We start from the raw sequence: 18579 nt of genomic DNA, 5'->3' as shown, positions 1-18579 counted from the left end.
GCTACATTCCAAACAACAACAACAACAACAACGGCGTAGCTTGATGACGATGTGAAGGAGCGTGGAATGATGGGAACTGTCGTTTTCAACTCCACCATGGATGTAAATCAGTCAAAAAATCAAAAAATCATGTTCATGGATGAGGCTAAGTTCTATTTTTATAAATGTTGCATATAATGACATGTTTTTGTGGCAATGGGGGCGTGGATCAGCGCGGTCTGTAACGGGAGAGAGAGAAACGAGACGAGCGGGACGTAAGTAGGTGACGAACACCTGTGAATGAATAAATGAATGAATGAATAAATTTTATTATTGTGTCATGTCCAAATAGGACCCATCCCTTTCGGGATTATAAGACACCACAAACCACTTCAAATTATAACATTCACTTCCTGTAGATGCTAACATACTTCACAGTAGGTTAACACATGCATAAATAAATAAAGAAGTACATAAAAGTGAAAAAATAAAATAAAGAATTACAGATTTAGTGTTTCACCTAAATGTACGTTTTGTTCTCTTTGCCCAGGCTTTTTCTAGAGCAAGGGCAAATACCTTATAATCAAAAAAACACTTCACAACACAGGTTGTATCAAAGCAGCTTCACAGTATTAAATTAAAATAATACATCAATGTTTGTGTGGAAAAAGTCCACGTTTGGTAATGCTTGGTAAAAAACACTGGGATGTGTTTTTTACGTTTGGTAAAAAACACATCCCAGTTGAATGTTTTCTTAGCAACTCGGTTCTCAGGCATTTTCACCAATCTATTCCATAAAGCCATCATACTACCTTTCCACCTTACTTCACTTGGCTCCCAACCCATGTCACCCGTTATTGCTAAGATTGGGGTAAATTTGTGGACTCCTAGGAAATAACGTATGCTTGTAATTCAAATACTCATCCAAAATAAAGCCCAGATATTTATAATGTTCAACATAATCCAACTTGTGACCCCCAAAATAAAACTGAAACTTACTTCTTCTATGCCCAGATTTTCTAAAATGCATAATCTGTGTTTTACTATGGTTAACTCTAAGTCTCCACTTCCCACACCATTTTTCGGCACACTTTAACATCTTCTGAAGATGTTCTTCATTTTCAGCCACCAAGATTATGTCATCTGCATAAAGTAATATGTCTAGTGTGTTATCCCCATCATAATTTATACCCAATCCAAGAGCTTTTATTTCCTGTGCCAAATTATTAATAAATATGGCAAACAGGGTAGGGGAGAGACAGTCCCCCCGTTTAACCCCTTGTGGTGTAGGGAACCACTCTGAATAGTACTCATTGACTTTAACACAAGCTTGAGGATCTTTATACAATGATTGTAAGGCCCAATAAAACCTTCCCTCTAGCCCTTCTCCCGAAAGACAATAAAATAATATAGTCTCTGTTTACAGAGTCAAAAGCTTTTTGAAAATCAATATAACAAACAAATGATGGTTTGTCTTGCATTAATCTATTTCTAACTACAGTAGTGATAGAAAATACATGATCCACACAAGCTCTTGCCTTTCTGAAACCGTTCTGCTCCTCTACTAAACGATCATTTTCTTCCAGGTAGGCCATGAGCCTGTTATTAAGAATAGATGTATATAATTTGTATGTTGTACTCAATAAGCTAATTCCCCGGTAATTAGCTGGTACTCTGGGATCATTTTTTATAGATTTCGGTATTGGACTAATAATCGACTTGTACCACATAGAGGGAATGAGCCCATTTTCAAAACAAAATTTGAATAAAATAGAAAGGAGATTTTTAAATAACGGACATTTCAATATTTCATTTGTCAACATATCAATACCAGAAGCCTTTCCCACTTTCAGGACATCAATAGCTTTTTGCACCTCCTCCTCATTAATATCTGCGTTTAGCACATTTTCATGATCAGAGGAGTGAGATGATTCTCTTTCTAACTTACAATTAAAAAGACAAATTTCATTTAGAAAAACTGAATCAAAGCAATCCATTTCTTGGTTACCCGAAAACAAATCTGAAAAACACTTTTCCCATTCCTGCAATACCTGTGAGACATCTGAAGCTATTTGACCCTTATTGTCATATATTTCAAGTGGTATTTTATTAGGGGAGAGCGGGGCACAAAGTAACGCTTTTTGACTTTCTCAGTTTGTGTAAATCTACTTATGGTTCAGAGTATTTATTTTTTCCCACATTAATTTCCCACATGTCTAGTACAATTATGTGTTTTTGTTTTATTAATACAGTATATACTTTTTTCTGGATATACCCCGAAAGAACAGAAGTGAAATGTGACAACATGCCCCATAGGTGGGGCACATTGTAACATGACATATGACAACTTAAAATGTTATCTGATCTAATAAAAAAAAATATACAAAACAAAATAAAATATTTTCTAAATAAAATACAATTAAAAAACTTTTTCATATAAAATAATGGCAATTTTTAATAATTAAATATAAACTAATTTTTGAGCTTTGACTACGAACACATGAAAACACAGCTGTACAACATAGTTCAAAACAAATAAATAATTAGTAATTTCTGAACATTGACTCTCAGTTTTTATTCACCTTTTTCTCACGTTTTCTCAATAAAATTAATAAAAGTATAGAATATAATAGCATATTTCTAATAGGGGCAGATTGTGACGCAGTGTTACAACATGCCCCCGCCTGCACAACTGGGATTTAAACCCGGCTAGTGTCTTCTGCTAGTTAGCGAAGCATTAAATAACTATCTCAACTGTTAAATAACATCTTGGAGATTAAAATAATATCAGATTTGTCTTATTTTAAAAAAACACAAAAAATAGAGATGAAAAATTAACTTAAGTAAGAAATGTACTTTTGCTATGGTTTAATAAATGTCTATAGATATCTTCAAAAAAAAAAAAAAATGGCGGAATTTTTTTTTCTATATAGTGTTGATATGGCAACTAGTAAATACACAAAGTTTCGTCATCCAAGCATGTGCGGAAGTATTTAAAACAAGCGTGTTACAACTAACCCCGTGTTACGTTGTGCCCCGCGCTCCCCTATATCTTTTGGGCCCGAGTTTTCTAATCTGATCCCAAAATCGTTGGGGGTTGGAAGCATGCATATCCTCTAGTTGTAAAATACAACCCTTATTATACTGTCTTTTAAAATATCTTAACCTTTTGTCAAACTGATTTTGTCTCAATTTAAATTCAGCCCTCACCTGTGTCTTATGGCAGTAATTGGCGTGGAGAGACCGTTCTGGAACGAGAGAGAGAGAGCGAGAGAGAGAGAGAGAGGGAGAGAGAGAGAGAGGACTCGTACGAGAGACTGGAGAGAAAATAGGACGCAGAGAAGGAAAACCGGTGGATCCGAGCTCTCATTTATGAACTGTTTTGTGCCGACGCGGTAATGTTAGCCACGGTGAATGCGCGTTGTACGCTGCTTTTGTTTGTTTTGTTTTATTTTAATAAAGTACGAGTCCCAGTCACGCCGACCCCTGTCTTCTTCCTTCCTGACTCTTGAACCTCATCACACTTTTATTTTAATTAAAATGAATTAACCGCAAGAAAAGTAAGGTTTAATACTAAATTGGTTATCATAGATGTTACTGTATGTCGAATTCATTGTTGGGATAACGCGGCGCAGTTTTACATGATCTAAACAATTGTTGTAAAAGTATATTCGAACATACCCACATCATTTGCCAAAATACTGATTAATCTTTATGTATAACACATGCTATATTTATTTACATGGCCATAAACACCAGACGTGATAAACAATGTCAATAATTAAACACAAACCTAAAGCAATAATACTTTCCTTACATAAACATAACTATTACCGAATGCTACATTTGGAAAATATAAAATTAAGCATGCTTTGTCGACAGAACCAGCTGCAATCGGTAAAGATCAATTGTGTTGCATAACGACTGCACGAACAAGCTAACGTTTGTTGCTTGATAGACGCTACAACTACAACTTGCGCATTTGTCCAGAAACATTTGGGATATTGTAAGTAATCAACTTAACAAAATATATAACACTGGCCTTGAGATTTTGGGATATTTTAATGCAAAAATGTACATATTGTACCTTTAATGAATATTTAATATTACCTCTAAACTTTGACTAGGCTTGGCATGTTGCATATTAATTGTTCTAGGAACCTCAAATAGGTTATATTTTAATTGTTGTGTATGTTGTGCTACTCTATAATGATGGTCTAATTAAGGTCATTTGCAGCATATATGTAGGGCCCGAACATAAACTCAAGCCCAGGGGCCCCAGACCTGATCTTTGGTCTTTTTACTTGCACTGTTTACTTGTCTTTATATTTATTAAAATACTTATAATATTTTTTGTGGTGGGTCCAGTGAAGATTATTGCAGGGCAAGTAAAAATCTGAACCAGAACAAACCTGTAGAAAAGATCTGACTTGTTTTGTTTGGTTGATTCTAGAGACCTTCATGATTATGTATATATATGTCAACAAAAAATACTAATTAGTAACATGAAAATGACCTTTCTTTGGGAGGGTTTGCCTTCGCTATGCTTCCTGGAAGTAGGGGTAGGAAGTTGACAGCCTCACAGGCCCGGCTGCAGGATGAAATGACTGAGGGGGCATGTGAAATTGTTAAGGGGGCTTAACTTTGTACCATCAATGAACAAAACACACTGATAACTCACTTAATAAAAAGATAAGCCAGCGTCATTTATTATATATTAACCCTTTCACGCTTAATTTTATAAAATATTCTGACTGACTCCGCAGAGTGAGTTTTTTCAAGGCGAATGTTATTTTAGAATGTTCCCCCTTAATGTTTCCATGGCGACGCGTCATAATTTGTCACGTGACACACCGCAGCCAGATCGCTTTTATTTCCTTTTTCCTTTTTTATTTAAAAATACTCACAAACTTGCTTACCATGTCATCAACTATCTGATATTCCGATTCTCAGAAATGTGTAAGTGAGTGTGTTTGGTCGTTTAAAAACCTTTATAAATAATCTTGATCTTGAACGTGAGATGGGCGCCACCATGTTTCTTTGCGCCGCAGTTCAGAGAGTCCTGTCTGTCATCAGTTTCTCCCGAAATAAATGCAAGAAAGTGTCCGATGAACTCCGAGAACAATAGAGTAAACTTTATAGTTACTTCCACTATGTTTGTCTGATGTGAATAACACACGTCGGCAAATTATATTTGAATAGATTGTTATTGCTGCTTCCACAGACATCAGTGTGTATTTTACAAACTCCAAATGTTCTGTTTTACTAGTGCTTATGTATATTTAAATGGCTGAAACCTAAAATAAACATTATTAGGTTGAAAACACTGCATAGTTGTGATATATGACAGTGCTCTGAGCGCTGAGCTCGTCCGTCTCTGGCTCAGCGCCAACCAACGCGCGAAAGCACAATTTGAATCTGGCAGTTATGTCACGTCACTGAACATTCTAAATCCCATATGTGGGACCGTACTCTCAGGGGCACAGACCGGATAACGCTCAAAAGGTTAAACATTTAATTTGTAACCATGAATACAAAAATGAAACTGAGGGGGCACAAATCAGATCTGAGGGGGCAATGCCCCCTTTTGCCCCCTCGTGGCGCCGGGCCTGCAGCCTCATGTGACAGGGAGGAAGTGAATACCTTTTTTTTTTTCTTGAAATCCTTTATTTGGTTGTTTGCTTGCATGCCATTGAGAAATAAAACATGGACAACCTCTAGAAAAATACTTATAAAAGGAAAATGACAACTATGCACTGCGGCAACTATAGTTGCCGGTGGGCTTATTGTAAGATTTGCTTTGTGAAGTCTTCATGTTATTTATGAGAGGCCGTATTGCCATTTCTTTTAAACAACGGTCTACAGTTTCACACACTTTCACGTGTTTCTTCACATCTGCCGACGGTGTCGCCATTTCTCATTTCACCCGTTTTTGTGCGTACGCCTGGGTCAGAGTTTGCGTGAAGGACCGCATATTTTCCCGTCAAGTTTGCTTTTTATAAATACGAATTATTGCGTAGAGAGCGGCGTACGCCTTCTTTTGTGCGTACGCAACATTTATAAATGAGGCCCCAGGAGTCGTGAAGTTCAATCAATCTATTCAAGTAAAAAGTTCAAGTAAAAGTTCAAGTAAAATTTACTGAAGAATAGTTTGCAGTTAAATTGGTAGAGCCAGCGTCAAAGTCTCACGAGGAGGTCGCAAGCTAACTCTACCTTACACAAAATCTCACACCAATTATACCTTTTCCAAGGACATACAAATCGTTGACTTCTGATTGGCTAAGAGAATATAAAGTCTAAACATGAATGCATTTTTAATAGATAAGTGGGTATATCGTCGTTAATCAAAACAGTTGTTGCCCAATTCCAAGATTTAAGTCCATGGTGATAATAATCAAACACGTAATAATCTAGAATACTGTCAAACACTTGATGGCTGCTCTGTTAAGTCTTCGTCGTCGGTTAGGAACCTGGGTGTGCTCTTTGATACCAATCTTTCATTTAAAAAAGTCACTTGTCTAGTATTTGTAAAACTGCATTTTTCCATCTTAAAAATATATCTAAATTACGCCATTTGCTCTCAATGACAGATGCGGAACAATTAGTTCATGCGTTCATGACCTCAAGGCTAGATTATTGTAATGCTCTACTGGGTGGTTGCCCTGTCACGGTTCATAAATCCATTGTCTTCTTCTTGTCTCGTGCCTGTTGTCATGTGTGTGTTGTGCTTTAATTGTGTGGGCGGGTCGTCTGATCAGCGATCATCAACAATTAGCTCATCACTCCCGTCACCAGCTGCAGCTCATCTCATCACCCCATAAATACTCACCACTTTCTCATTTCCCCTGTCAGATCGTTGTATGTGGTTCCCGGTTGTGTTCCCAGTCTTCGTGTCGAGTTTGTGCCTACCTTGTTCCTGTTCTGTTCGTGTTCCTTTGGATTCTGGATTATTCGTCACCTGGGAGACTCACCGCACCACTTCACCGTCTGCACTGGATCATCTGACCATCGGGGTCCCTGCGTTGCCATCCTGTGTCCCAGCTGTTGTTTGTTCATTGTTCAGCCTTCTCAATAAATGAGTACACTTGCAATTGCTTCCTCATCTTTTACCGTTACAGAACGATCTGACCCTAAGCATGGAAGCAGCGAGTGGTCCTCCCAATCCTATGGAGGATTTCCTGAATCAATGCATGAAGAGGATGGACACGCAGGAGAAGAATCTCCATGAGACAGCTCGCGCTGTTCAGGCTCTGGTAACGCAGGTGTCCGGGCTCACCCAGCAGCTACAAAAACCACAGGTTCCCGCTGCGCCACCCGCACCAATCTCACAATTTACTCAGACGCTCTGAACTGAACTGCTTCCGCATCAATGACACAGTCGCTCACTTGCTCTGCTGTTTCCTCCAACACTTTAGCTGTGTCCCAAAGTGAAGGCTGCGTCCTTCGAAGGACACGTCCTTCTAAGGACCCAGCCTACCCAGCCTTCCCAGCCGTCGAAGGACGCTCCGAGTCTAGCCTTCGTAGGATTGTAATTGCCACCAGGTGTTCACCATTATGCTGTCGCCTAGCAACGGTGCGATAGGAGAGCTGCCATCCTATGCGGCATCAATTAAAAATAAACATGGAGCAAGACTGCATAATTTTATTTTTCTTATTTTATGTTTTACTGGAGGAGATGGTGGGGATGTTTCATCCCAGGCGCCGCCGGGTGATGTATCTCCGGCTTTGTCAAGACCGTGGCCAGGTAAAGTAAACTGGTTTGCTGCATCCCAATTCAGAAGTTGCGTCCTTAATTGCTGGAGTACACAAGTTGAGACTGTACTTGAGTCATGTTATGATAGGCTACTTATGAAAATACAAAATACATATAAAGCTGTTCAAATATTTAGTTATAGGCTAAGTTACCTTACGAAGATGCGATTTTTATGTATTTTTATGTTCTTGATCATGGTGATCTTATTCATTTTTTTTATTTCATTTTTTTCAAATGAAAATGCTTTCGTCACCGGCGCGCGATGACTTATGGGGTAGGATAGGCCACTAAGGATCCGTTTTTGAATCCTTCCCTTCACGGGGAAAGAAGGGTGCATTTGGCGTCGCTTTTAGCCTTCGTCGCGGCGCGATGACGCAACCGTCCTTCGAATACGGCCTTCGAAGGATGCATAACTGAATTGGGACAGCCTTCATCGAGCCGCGGTGACGCAATCGGCCTTCAAATGCGACCTTCTAAGGATGCAGCCTTTGAATTGGGACATCCTTCGTCGCGCCGCGGTGACGCAAATACGGCCATCCGGCCTTCAAATACGGCCTTCGAAGGACGCAGCCTTCACTTTGGGACACAGCTTTTGAATGGGCTTTATGCACAGCTGCACCACTTCCTGAACTTCAGGCAGGTCCTTTGTTTCCTGTCTGCCTTTATTGGACAAACTGATTAATCCAGGTGTGCCTGACCACCTGGATTAATCAGTTGGTCCAATAATGGCAGACAGGAAACAAAGGACCTGCCTGAAGTTCAGGAAGTAGTGCAGCTGTGCATAAAGCCCATAGGAACATGACGTAATTTTGGTCTTGAATCGAAGTATTACATGTCTGCCATCTAGTGGTAGGGAATACAAATGAGATATTAAACCATATTAGGATCTACAGCCTGTTTTATTAAGTATGACGTCTTGTCGCAATTTTGCGACTTTGGCGCTTAGAGGTTAAGCCATACACATATTATCAAAACTATTACGGAATAAAAACGAATTTACGATTTTATGTTTGGGTCTATAGATAAGTGCAGAGCGAAGATTTTTCTCTATGGCTCTGGGTTAGTGTACAGAGTAGGCTAAGAGTTTATATCTCACAATTCTGAGAAACGATGTCAGAATTGTGAGATATAAACACGCAATTGCGTGTTATAAAGTCAGAATTGCGTGATATAAAGTCGCAATTGTCAGAGCATGTCAGAACACATCCAGGACCCAGAAAACAGCTCAGACTCCAGAGGGTTAATGGCCCGAGTGTGCTCGGTGTGCTGGGATGTTGCAACTGATTAAGAAGATTATTGATAAAGCTATCTTTAGTGGCAAAAGTGATGGTTCAGTGGCAGAAGTGATGGTCTAACATATTTATAACACGGAGTCGGCTTTGCTAGCCTGGCTCCGCCCTCCTGCGTACTTCCGTTCAATTTCATTTTCCTTCAGTAACTCCGTCTGGGATTGTGGTGTATTCTTTGGTTTTCTCCGATCAATTTTTAACCGGTCCAATCAGCGAACAGAGGGAGTGGCTGAGAATGCTGACGTTGAGATCATGCGCTAGTTTGAGTTGACATATGTCACGACCAAAAGTTAGCGATTGGTTATGGCAGATCCAGAGTGACTCTGGTCAGATCCAATATAGTCAGGGGGCCAATTCTGAAAAGGGCTTCCGTTAAGACTTTTGTGGACATGTTTTGGTACAAGCTGTCACCCTATTTTTTTTAGTTAGAAGACACCCATAGGTAAGATATTAGGGTGGTTGTCAAGCTGAATTTTTTATTTTTTTTTGACCAATTTTTTGGTTTCCTGCTCAACACGACATGCCAACAGTAAATGTTTAATATCTCCACAACCACAAGGACCATATTCATAAAAATGGTATCAAATGAAATCCAACACTCATGGGATGTCTGTTGAAGTGTCAGAATGAACATTTATTGTACAGTGTAAGAGACAACAAAACTAGAACATGAAAAAAACTATCTCTACCTAAAGAGAACCAGTTTTCAAAGTGAATATCAGCTTGGAAAACATAATCTAGCATCCCAAAACCTCTATCAATCAGTACCCATATCTATGGGAATGAGTCAAGCAAAGTTTAAAGCTTGTAGGGAGAGACAGTGCAATGCTGCACAAGTTATAATACTTTAATGTCAAGGCGGAAATTTAGAACTGTAGTTGGTGGTCTATGGTGCTTTTTGACTTGATTAGTGTACCAGGTTGTAACACAAATTATATTTAATTGACATATCACTATAGTTATTAATTCCATCCTAACAAAATTGCTCTCTCACTTCTTTAGGGTTAGGGTCATTTAGGGTACTTTTTTAAGCATCTATGATATTGGAAATTGGGGTTCTAACCCTCAAGTTTCTTCAAAAATAGTCCCTAGATTATTTATCATCTTTACAGTAATGTACCTATTTAGAGTCCCTACTCTACAGAATTAAGAGATTTTCCTCTTCTTAATTTACCTATACCTGAAATATTTTCGAATTCATCAGTAATTGTTCAAACCATGAGATCTATATCAATTCTCAGTCGTACAGTTTGATTGAACCAAATAAAACATCAATAAAAATCACACAAAATTAATTATTCTGCTAAGCTTAAACCATTAGTTGGTCCACATCTTCCTCCAGATGTGTTGATCATCTCGTTGCCCCATGGACATTCCATCTTCACCAGGGTGACTCTTTGTGAACCGTTGCAATGGGCTTTCCCTCGTTGGCAAGGGAGGAACGTTACTAGCACGTCCTTGATCCCCCACTTGACGCTGTGCGTTGTCGTTGGCGTTGGTGAGGGCTGGTTGGTGTAGTTTAAGTCGATGTGCTTGGACGGACGTGTCACCGCACCCCAGATGGGACCTTGTTTGTGGAATGAACCACAAGAACAACCTGTGAATGGAGATCCATCATGACATCCTGTAAAAAGTAAAAAGTTAAATATGGGGTGGACAGGGCAAGCTTGCTTGCTCTCTGCCTTCCCAAAGTTATACGCTGCGCGTGTGTGGCATTGTTTATTTCTGCCACAACAATAAACCCAGACCAGGATAGTTTGTCAAAATCATCCATGGTCGTTATTTTGTTGGGTAAATTTAATCCTCTGTTGGGTCATATTTTACCCTGTGTATTATATTTTAACCTGTGTGCCCACGTTAAATTTAGATACAGCTGCTTTGATTGACATAATTTGTCTTGGAAACACCATATTTCACACACTCACTTTCACACACACTTTCAGATACCCCTCTCTGGCCAGAGATTCATACATTCTTGTCTGCCATAGCAGTTTATGAACTGAATGGGGAACATATTTTTATTAGGAGTGGAATACCACCAAATCTGAACGGTAACAAAGTCGTTCGACGACGACAGAAACTACTGAACGTAGACACACTGTGGCATTCCCCTTGCGACAGTGTCTGATATACAATTTTCAATTGTCCGATGCAGTCGCCATGTGATTGAGTTTAACACTGTGAGCGTAAACCTAACTTTTCAAAATCAAATAGATTAAACACTTTAAATAATAATCATATAGACCTACAATTGCAGTTGAGAGAATACGTTTTAATTTCTCAAATGCAATTTGTCATTCTTTGAACAATTTCAATTTTCCAACTTTTTGTTGTTGCTCATAAGCTATTTAAAAGAAGATTTAGAAATCTTTACACAATCTTTGATCCATGGACAAAAAAAAAAAAAAAACCTTTCTATCTCGTACCCCTGGTGATGACAGCATGTGATTTCAAAAGTTTAGAATTAAAGGTCCCGTTGCATGCGATTCCATGTTTCAAACTTTAGTTAGTGTGTAATGTTGCTGTTAGAGCATAAATAATATCTGTAAAATTATAAAGCTCAAAGTTCAATGCCAAGCGAGATATTTTATTTAACAGAAGTTGACTACAAAAAACGGCTCGATTGGACTACACCCCTCTACATCCTGCATTAGTGACATCACCAGAACCGTTTCTTGACTAACCTCCGCCCACAGGAATGCTCCCTCAACTCTACTGGCTACTTGCGCACTTCTTATAACTTGGCCTACTGTGTTTACTCAGCTCTTACGGTGATTTTCTGAAGTAAAACTGACGCTTCATCTTTTGTGTGATGTACAATAAACTTTATTAAACTCATCAGTATATGTTTGATCATCATTCAGACAGCAGACTTGTAGGCTATTAAAAAATAATGGATACATAGCCTACAAGCAGATGACAAATACGTTATAATAACCGTAATTAAACTACTAAACCATACCTGTTTTATCTCTATACAGCAATCTGACTCTGTAGGCATTATTGTCCGACTCGAAATGAACACCGTTACTGAGAGTTTCTGATATTATCATCATTCCGTGAGATGAATTTTTCCTGACAGACTGAGCACGAGCTCATGAAGCTCCGCCCCCTGTGTCGTCCAGCAGCACCTCATTTGCATTTAAAGGGGACACACTGAAACGGCTCGTTTTTCTGAGCCCCAACAAATGTCAATTTAAACATGCTGTAAAAAATGATCTGTTGGGTATTTTGAGCTCAAACTTCACATACACACTCTGGGGACATCAGAGACTTATTTTACATCTTGTGAAAAGGGGCATAGAACGGGACCTTTAAAAAACATTGTTTCTATTGAATCTAGAAAATTACCTTTGAATGAAATGGAGTGACCAACATTTTTTGCTTTTCTAGCCATAATTTCTCTTTAGACGCCTTGTGGCCTATATTGTATTTTTCCTTTTCCATATAATTCTGCAATGTCAATAACCTATTAATGCTTTTACATAACTCTCACTGCCATATCCAGCCTCAGTTTTAACTGAATGTTAAAGGGATACTTCAGGATTTAGCATTAAGCTTTGTATTAGTAGAAAACCTGTAGTATTTTCGAATTACCGTGCTTTCCACCCTCATATCCCCCTGAGACAAGAGATTTATGTATTTTTTTTGTCTGGAAAAAATCCTCCGATGACGCAAAAATCGTCATTTTGCGTCATCGGAGGATTTTCTGGCCAGAGGCTAAAGACTACAGCCAGTAGATGGCGTTGTTCCACATGTTTTCAACCCGCCCATAGAGGGTGGGATCTCACTCACAGAATGTACACACAGTTCAGCCGTCTTTCTTTGGAAGCTAAGCTAGCAGGCTCTTGTTCTGTGGAGAAAGCTGAATAGTAGGAGAAAGCTAAGTAGGGCTTACCATCCTCCTTTTCCCGGACTTGTCCGGCGGGCGAGATCGTTCAAAATGTCCGGGATTCAGCTTTTGCATTCTGCGGTCGCCATTCATTGTTTACATGCACACTTTTTGTTTCAATCTAACTGAATTCATTCCGATTGGTGAATCTGAATGTAGTGTTTACATGAGCGCTAAACAAGTAATCGGTTGATGTGCGTTTTACCATTGCTAAGAAAATTCCTGCTCCTCTGTGAGAGACGCGAGACCCGGCGCGTCTCAGTAATGAGCCGTTCTCCCGCGGCCGTCAGGCTCGTCCTGCTCGCCACAGTAAACATAATGAATGAATGGCGACTGTAGAACGCAAAAGCTGAATCCCGGACATTTTGGGTCTCTAAATCCCTGGCAAACTCATCACTTAGGCTAGCCTTGTTGTTTTCAACTGCGCACTCTTACCGGTAGGCGTGGCCTCCTAAGGCAGCGAAGCAAGTGCATTCTGGGAGTTGTTGTCTTTCATCCACATAAGCCAAAAATACATTTTTTGGCTTTTCTCAGTCTAGAAAGCACCAAATTCAAAAATTTCTTCACATTTCTTCTACTTAAATTACCTATTTTAAATACACATTCATCTTCCCAGAGGTGAAGTATCTCTTTAACTTCCGCTATTGAACGCAGAAGGGCAGTTACTGACTGGTACCTATTGAAAGCAGATTCAAAGAGTTAGTTTAAACAGAGAAGAATATGAAAAATTATGAAGAACTGCTGAAACCAGTGGATAATCAAAAACAATCAAGTTAAATAATAACTAAATTTGAAACGGTCTCTGTAGTGATCATTGAAAATGCAGCACCTAGTCCACAAGGCTGTTTGTTCAGACTGTACTGTTGACACCTGCTGTGATCATCTTCTCTGGATCTGCTGCCTCAATCTGCTGCCAAATCACAGCTGTGCTGACACAACAGTGCCCATTGTGGTGTGATACTCTTGTGGTATTTATTGATTATTATTTTTTAATGATCATGCTTGCACATAAGTTGGATTATATTGCACCTTTGCCCAAAATTACAGTAGGTAACATGGAAGAAAATGGAAGCACTTTGGAAAAAAAATCCGCTTTTACCACTTTTAAGAATATGGTATTAAAATGGACAAAAAAAAAAACATTTTCTAAGCTGACAACCTGGCTAGAACACATGTTGAGGAGTTAAATATTAATACTGGATAGGTTGTATACTTGTACCAAAAAGTGTCCGTCAAAGTTTTGGCCCCCTGACTAATAGTTTTAAACTTCAACAGAGTACCCGCCTACAAGGAAGTTAACGCTTGTAAATGGAGAGAGGCCAGACTCTCAAATGAAATGTACGAGAGTCTGGTAGAACCAGGCTAGGCTTTGCGGCCTTGGCTAAATGAAGTTTATACAAGACTAGATAATGATCTGAGATGTCATCGCTCTGCTGCATAATTTCAATGGCATCAACATTTATTCCATGTGATAATATTAGATTAGTACTTTATCTGCAGTCAATATTAATTCTGATGGAAAGTCTGCAAATTCTTTGATAAAATCTGTATGGTGCCCTGGTGGCCTGTATACAGTAGCCAGCACAAATCTCAAAAGTGATTTAACATTTACACTGTATATTTTTACATTAAGCACCAACACTTCAAAAGAATTATATTTAAAACTTGATTTCTTAGTGGTTTTGAAAATATTACTATAAATTACAGCAAATACTCCCCCTTTGCCTTTCAGACGAGGTTCATGTTTATAACAGTAATCTTGTGGGGTGGACTCATTTAAAGTAATGTAATTGTCTGGTTTTAGCCAGGTTTCTGTCTGGCCAAATGTCACATGTATATACACAACAGCAATATTGTCAACAGATCATTACATATAAAGAAAAGGATCATAATTTCATTATGTTAGAACACTTCAGTTTAACACATGTTTGAGTCCAGGCAGAAATAAAGTCTATTTCTCACCACACCACAAGTAGTTCAGGTAAGAGGCGAGTGTTTCCAATACTCCAAAATTTTAATAGAAATCCAGAAATAGAAGTCCAACATAAAGTGTTTCAAACCCTATCCAAGCACCAGTCCAGGTAATCAACAAAGGTGTGAAAGCATAGTCCAGATGAAGTGTCCACATTGAATGAAGCCAAAAGAGAACCCTCTAAACAAATAGACAAACACAAATCACAATCAACACATATATCTTCTTTTTTTGAGCAAGATGGCGCCAGTGTGTTTGTCGGCTTGCCGTCAGCTCCGTCAACTTCTACTATGTTTGTTTGTGTTGTCACTTATGCTATGTCGGTACTGTTCTGTTGCTGCTACAAGGTCCTATGATCGGAATACTTTGTTGGATCTCAGAAACGCACTGGTGACCCCTGTTCTTTACGACTGATGTCACCCTCTGTTTATTTACTCCATCGCTGAGTGCGTCATTCGGCTACCTTGCTGTATCTCTAACCGGAGGAAGCATCGGAAGCGCCGGGGCAAACGTGGAGGCATCCGGGTGAAGATCAGAAGAGAAGCGATTGCTTCTCCCGCACAATTAGGTCCCTGCCAGCTCTCTGCAGACATTCTAGGTCGGAAAGATCTCTACGTGGCTCGACGTTCGTGGGATCTTTGGTACTCTTGTCACGTATACATTACCCTGCATCGACCTCAAATGCCAGTTAGCCCTGCTCAACCGAGATTGCGTATCCGTAGCGGTGGGGTAAACTGTATGATCGTCTCCTTATACTTGGTGACTTTAATATCCATGTTTGCTGTCCGGATAGACCTGTGGTTAGCGAATTCTGTGGTGAAATAGATGCCTTTGGCCTTACGCAACATATAGATAAAGTTACAAATAAACTGGGACATACACTTGATTTAATTTTATCTTATGGTTTTAATGTTGATAATAATGTGATTGAGGAGGCCACTTTCTCTGATCATAAGCCCATTATATTTGACATCACCCTTTTTAATCCCCTGCAAACTGTTATAGTTCAGGATCATTACTCCCACCAGATACATTCTCTTACTGCAGCTCAGTTTTCTGATAGTTTTTTGAGTGGGAATGTTGCATCTACTATTGCAACATCGGCATCGTTCTCCTCTAGTCCGGATGAATTAGTTACCCCTTTTCGCTCATCTTGCTCTTCCATACTTGACTCAGTAGCACCTTTCACATACACTCGCTCCAAATTAAAATCTCATTACTGATTAGATGAGGATACGTGCTCTCTTAGGCAGGCCTGTCGTAAAGCTGAAAGGAAATGGAAAAAGGATCATCTCAATGTTTCCTTTCAAATTTGTAAATCGGCATTCGCTTCTTTTCAGGCAGCAGCAAAAATAGCCAGAGCAAAGCACCTCTCAGATTTGATCAGTAAACACTCAAACAGACCAAAAATTGTATTTAGTACTATAAACTCTGTTATCAACCCCTCAGATTCCCCAGTTGTTGATGTAGCCACTGATACCTGTGAGAAATTTCTTAATTTTTTTACTAATAAAATTGCAAACTTTAGATTTGTGTTTACCACCACCTCATCTGTTACTCCACCTGGTTGCTCAGGGGCACTGGCTACTTTCAACCAATTTCAGCCCATCTCTCTCGCTGAACTGAGGAATTTAGTATCACATATGAAACCTACTACTTCATCTTATAATTCTATCCCCTCTTCTATTATAAAGGATGCTTTTGATGTAGTCGGCCCCTCCATTCAGGTCATCTTAAATTCATGTCTTGCATCCGGCACTGTCCCTACATGTTTTAAGCATGCGGTTGTCCAACCCCTGCTCAAAAAACATGATCTCGATGTTAAATGCCTAAATAACTACCGTCCCATTTCTAAGCCTCCTTTTATTTCTGAAGTTCTGGAAAAAAACTGTTCTGTCACAGCTGCTCCCCTTTTTTGACCAACCACAATAAACTAGAACCTTTTCAGTCAGGTTTTAGATCACTTCATAGAACTGAAACAGCTCTGCTCAAAGTAACCAATGATCTTCTTCTTACACTAGATTCAGGTGATAATGCCATCCTGATATTATTGGAGCCGCCTTCGACACCGTTGATCATAACATCCTCCTTACTCGCCTTGATCAGCAGGTGGGCATTATGGAGATTGCATTACTTTGGTTCCGTTCCTGTCTCAATGATAGGACTTTCTCAGTATCTATTGGCAAGCTCTCCTCATCTTCTGCTTCCGTTTCATATGGGGTCCCTTCAGGGGTCCATTTTGGGTCCTATGCTTTTTAGCCTGTATATGCTCCCACTGGGTGACATCATAAGGAAGTATAACATCTCTTTTCATCTCTATGCGGACGACTCACAGTTGTACTTGCCTATAAAATCTAGGGATTCCATACAATCTCTTCTGGCCTGTCTCGAAGACATCAAAACTTGCATGGTTAACAACTTTCTCCAGTTAAACGGAGACAAGACAGAAGTAATTATTTTTGGTTCTCCCAAGGCAAGATGCACTGTGGTAAAAATTTAGGTCACTTCACCCCATTTATCAAATCTTATGCCAGAAATGTGGGTGTCAGTTTTGACTCAGAACTCTGCCTTGACAAACAGATTAGTTCTGTCCAGATTAGTCCCAATTTTGGCCTCCTTGCATTGGCTCCCAGTTCCTTTTAGGATTCAGTTTAAAGTTTTATTGTTCGTTTTTAAGGCACTTAATGGGCTCGCCCCAACTTATATCACCGACCATGTACAGCCATACTCAGTTTTAAGGTCAGTGAGATCCTCAAACAAAGGGCTCCTGCTTGTGCCGCGCTCACGGCTTAAACAGAGAGGTGATAGAGCTTTTGCAGTTGCTGCCCCACGATTGTGGAACCAGCTCCCCCAGGATATTACATCTGCCCCCTCCATTGCTGCATTCAAATCTAGGTTAACCTGTTAACCATTGCCAGTGCGCCCGCGCACTGAAGCGTTTTTTTTTTTTTTTTTTTTACTTCAAAGTTACTATCAGATTTAATGTTATACCTTGACAAACTATACATCATTAAAAAGATATAAGACTCAAGTTTCAGTATTTGACCACTATTGTATTCTGAGAAACTCATAGTGACAGTTATGTCTTAATTTGTGTCAGGAGTTATGAAATGAAAAAATGAGTCGATACCTTTAATATGAATTATGCGCGTCAGCCGCTTTCATTCATAAAAAAAACTCCGTGCTGTCGTCATGACAGCGATTCACAAAACAACGTCCCTCGGGGCTTTAGCTCAAAAATGTGCAGATTTGGAGAAATATTGATAGATTCTCATAGATTTACATCATATTTCTATAGACAGGAATAATATTTATTGAATTTATACCCAAATGCGTCGATGTAATCTTTATGAGCGTTTGGTACTCTGATTTACTGTGTTTTCAATTCATACCAATAGCCTGAGGGCGCTATATGCACAATAATGGTCCATATATGGAACATGAAGAAGAGCCATAATCATGTGACATTCCAGGAAGCCTCGAACACACACAGCTAACAGAAATCTCGCTGTAATATGCAGATAAAGACGTTTTGAAGACAATAAACATGATTGCAATGATATTTGATTTGCCTGTGTTCTTCAAGCCATGCCAGGTATTTTCATAATAATAGATCATATTTAAAATGTAATGCTAATCTATATAGACTTTATCATCGTGCAGAATACAATAAAATAATATATTTTCTGTCTTA

The 18579-nt window shown here is 39.2% G+C and overlaps 1 protein-coding gene across 1 annotated transcript in view; it reads right to left on the bottom strand.

Annotated features, from left to right (window-relative positions):
• LOC308703142 (uncharacterized protein) overlaps window positions 1-18579 on the bottom strand; it is an 88934-nt gene that overhangs the window by 52565 nt on the left and 17790 nt on the right. The window lies entirely within an intron of this gene.

Source organism: Scardinius erythrophthalmus, assembly GCF_964197995.2.
Source record: "Scardinius erythrophthalmus genome assembly, chromosome: 1".
Lineage (NCBI taxonomy): Eukaryota > Metazoa > Chordata > Actinopteri > Cypriniformes > Leuciscidae > Scardinius > Scardinius erythrophthalmus.
This window is presented reverse-complemented; position numbering and strand designations above follow the sequence as displayed.